Genomic DNA, 4,414 nt, shown 5'->3' with positions numbered 1-4,414 from the left:
GTTATTGCCTAAGGGTGCTCTTTCAGATTTAATGATTTAAGAGCTATGACTAACAGCAGGACACATATAACATAGGAAATAGGAGTACCACTAGTCAATCTAATGGTTTACGTCAACTAGAATGCTCTTCTGTTCCTCAGTGTGTGTGATCTGTAAACTCACTGAAGAATGCTCCACATTAAATGTTCAATTTCTCAAGGTCACATGATTCCTTCAGCCAGTTTTTAGTGCTGTGGTTTCAACAAGATAATAGATTTCATGACTGATGTCAAGGGAGTGTTAGCAATGAGTTTGGTATCTTGGGAAAGAGGGATTTGTCGTCTGTGTTCATCCAAATGTACACATTGGGTTTGGCTTCATGATATACAATGTAACTTTGCAGAAGAATAGACATCTTGAAATCAAAGCATTGCAGCAATATGCATAAAATCTTGAGGCTCTGTAGATCTACAGATATATTTACCCTAAGTGTACCTTTGATCCAAGAGATTTAAATCAACTAATATTCAGAATTGTGGTAGATGCTGATCCTTCCCTACAAAGCAAATTGCTGGTCATAATCTTGGGATTTCTTTTGTCTGAAGCATCTGACAGATTACTTTGCTTTAAATCTGTTTTCCATAAAGGGTGCCAGCCTGGATATGCTGCACCATTTTAAACAAAGGAATGTATTGCTTCCTAACAGAATTTTTGATAGCATTTGTGAGTTCCTAGCTTGTACTTTACCCAGGAAACTTAAGCTTCTATATGTCTCTTAGGATAGAACTACCACTGATATGGGCAGGGGCTTTGGCATTACATTTAACTGCAATTACTTATTTTGGTGAAAGCAGAACAGATTAGTGACATTCCCAGATATAAATCAGGGCCAACTTGAGTCAATTGATACCATTCTTGCTGGACCCAAAAAGTTGTAGGGTCAAGCCAATTTCAGCATAAAATGTAGGATGATACTCTAAAGTACTGAGGAAGTCTTGCACTGTCAGAATGCTCCTCTTGGGATCAAACATTACAAGAAGGGCCTGTTTATCTGTGTGCAAGATGGTTTCCACATTTGTCCAAAAAAATTATGAACCATCTGGAAAAGCTTTGGAGAATCTTGCTACATAAGGGAGTTAGCAACCTCTACTTTCTCTGGCCAACCCCAGTCTACTCTGTCTTGTAAGCATTAAGAGCCAAACAATCTAGAATGGATAATAAACAGTCACCATCAGCTGTTCCTTGAGTCAAGAATGACATCGAATCAGGGTCATGTGTTTCTGCCATGGGTCCTCATGTGACAAAACAGGCCTATTCTCACCCCTTGGATCTTTGGCCACAAAGGGCAGGACATTCCACAAGGTAGTTGGATTCAAAGAATTATAGTACAATAGAACATTTACGCCAGAGAAAGAGACCACTTGGCCATCATGGCTGCACTAGCTGAAAAATGAGCCACCTGGCCTAATCCGAATTTCTAGCATCTTTTTTTAAAAATTCATTTACTGGATGTGGGTGTTGCTGGCTAGGACAGCATTTTTTTTCACCCATCCCTAATTACCCTTGAGAAGATGATGATGACCTGCCTTCCTGAACTGCTGCAGTCCCTGTGTAGGTATACCCATAGTGCTGTTAGGGAGGGAGTTCCAGGATTTTGACCCAGTGATAGTGAAGGAATGGTGACATCCTTCCAAGCCAGGATGGCGAATAGCTTGGAGGGGAACTTACAGGTGGTGGTGTTCCCATATATCTGCTCCATTTGTCCTTCTAGATGGTAGTTGTCATGGGTTTGGAAGGTGTTGCCTAAGGAGCCTTGGTGAATTTCTGCATTGCATCTCGCAGATTGCTGCCACTGTGTGTCGGTGGTGGAGAGAGTGAATGTTTGTGGATGTGGTGCCAATCAAGCAGGGGCTACTTTGTCCTGGATAGGGTTGTTGGAGCTGCACTCATCCAGGCAAGTGGAGAGTGGTCCATCACACTCTTGTGCCTTATAGATGGTGGCCAGGCTTTGAAGAGTCAGGAGGTGAGTTACACAGTACAGGATTCCTAGCCTCTGACTTGCTTTTGTAGCCACAGTATTTATATGGATAGTTCAGTTTCTGGTCAATGGTAAACCCCAGGATTTTAATTGTGGGGGATTCAGCGATGGTAATTCCATTGAATGTCAAGAGGCGATGGTTCAATTCTTTCATTGGAGATGGTCATTGCCTGACACAAATGTTACTTGCCACTTGTCAGCCCAAGCCTGGCTAACGTCCAGGTCTTGCTGCAGTTGGACATGGACTGCTTCAGTATGAGGAGTTGCAAATCGTAAACGTTGCAATCATCAGCGGACATACCCACTTCTGCCCTGATGATGGAAGGAAGGTCATTGATGAAGCAGATGAAGATGGTTAGTCCTAGGACACTACCCTGAGGAACTCCTGCAGTGATGTCCTGGAACTGAGATGATTGACTTCCAACAACCACAACCATCTTCCTTTGTGCTAGGTATGACTCCAACCAGCTGAGAGTTTCCCCCCGATTCCCATTGATTCCAGTTTTGCTCAGGCTCCTTGATCCCTGCAGATTACAGCACTTCAGGTGCATAGCCAGACGCCTTTTAAATGAGCTGAGGGTATCTGCCTCTACCACCCTTTCAGGCAGAGTTCCACATCCCTCTGGGTGATTTCATTTTTTTCCCCTCATCTCCCCTCTAATCTTTTTACCAATCATTTTCAATCTATTGTCCCTAGTCACAGAGTGCTCTGCTAAATAGGCCCTTCTCATCCACTCTATCTGGACCCCTCACAATTTTGTACATCTCAATCAAATCTCCCCTCAGGCCCCTCTGTCCCAAGGAGAGCAACCCCAGCCTATCCAACCTTTCCTCACAGCTACAATTTTCTAGTCCTGGCAAAATCCTCGTAAGTCTCCTCTGTACCCTTTCTAATTTAGAGTGCAGGATTTGCTTCCTTTTCTTTCCTTCTGTCACTGCTCTGCCTCATCGTTGAGGTGTTTGGACTCAAAGCATGATGCAGCTTGATGGACAAGTTATACCATTTTGACTGGTAGCCAGCTTCTTCCAATCATTAATGTGAATGCTGCCATGCTTCAAGAAGAGCTTCAGAGTGTCTTTGAAGCATTTACAATGTCCTCTCCTGGAACACTGGCCATTTGAGATGGCCACTGTTTCTAGGTGACCAAAAGGCAACTCCTCCGCCACCTTAAATAGACAACCCTAATAGCATAACCCACAGCCCAGAAACAAATAGAAAAATATTTGTGTCAAGATTAGGATCTCACCACGTTGGAAGTCTGGGGGTGGGGGACAGGGAAGAGGAAAAAAAGTCAAGCACCATATGGATCAGAAAATCCAAGGTCCAATCCCTGTTGTGTTGAGCCAACTGCTCCAGCCAGCTTCAAGTGGGTGACCGGACAGGGTTCAGAGGGGGATCTAGCTACCTAGCTAGTGACCCTTGGAAAGTGGATGTTAGGGTAAGCTGAAGATTATCCTCCGTGAATGATCTCTTGCTGGCATTCACTGTCCAGGCTCGCATGAAAAATAACCACATTATGACTTGTAATATTAGCACCCACAGTACTGCAGCCCAGCCAAACACAGGAGGAGGAAGCAAATTAGAATACAATAAAATTTGATGATTCTAGCACACCATATGTAGGAATGCTTCATTTTAAGTAACGACCAGAGGTAGTGTAATACAGAAACATATTTATTAAACTTTTTCTAACTCAAAAGGTTGTCTCCAACTTTGCTGAGATGATTTAAAGCACCAACTTACAATATCATAACACTCTCAACATCCCATAGCGCACACTTTTTAACATAAGTTCTGTCTGTTCAGGCACCAACACATTTATTTAATGAATGACTTTTCACTTTACATTAATACATAATAAATAAAATGAACTGTAGTGTATATGTCTTCATACAAACCCACATTCGTAGGGACTACTGCCCGTATGAATGAATTTGGCACAGATTGGTTGCCAGATACAGACAGCTGATTTGGACCTGTAATCTAGGCATAAGATATTAGGCAGTTTCAGAATGCCACTCAAGTGTATGTCTGGATTGTAGTGTAGAATTTTAAAACATATGATGTGCTAGTATAAAAAGTGTCACTTTTACATGTAAAACACATTAAGCTTCAATTATGTCAAATAGCAGTTTGAAATTAATAATTTAATTCACCCAAGTTTTTCCTGTTAATTATACTTAAGTGAAGAGACTTCGAACATAAAATGGAACAGGTATGCTTGTTGAACACATTTGTGAAGCAGGTACTGTGGTGATCATAATGCCTCAAAGCACTACTTCTTGGTACTGATTAAATAGCACTGAAGATTGATAAGGGTTGAAAGAGGCTAGGAGTATGCTGCACACACAGACAGACTTGGTGCCTAATATGAGGCGGCGGCGGCGGTGGGGGGG

Source organism: Carcharodon carcharias, chromosome 13 (assembly GCF_017639515.1).
Source record: "Carcharodon carcharias isolate sCarCar2 chromosome 13, sCarCar2.pri, whole genome shotgun sequence".
NCBI lineage: Eukaryota > Metazoa > Chordata > Chondrichthyes > Lamniformes > Lamnidae > Carcharodon > Carcharodon carcharias.
The sequence above is the reverse complement of the archived record's forward strand: the minus strand, read 5'-3'. Positions refer to the sequence as shown.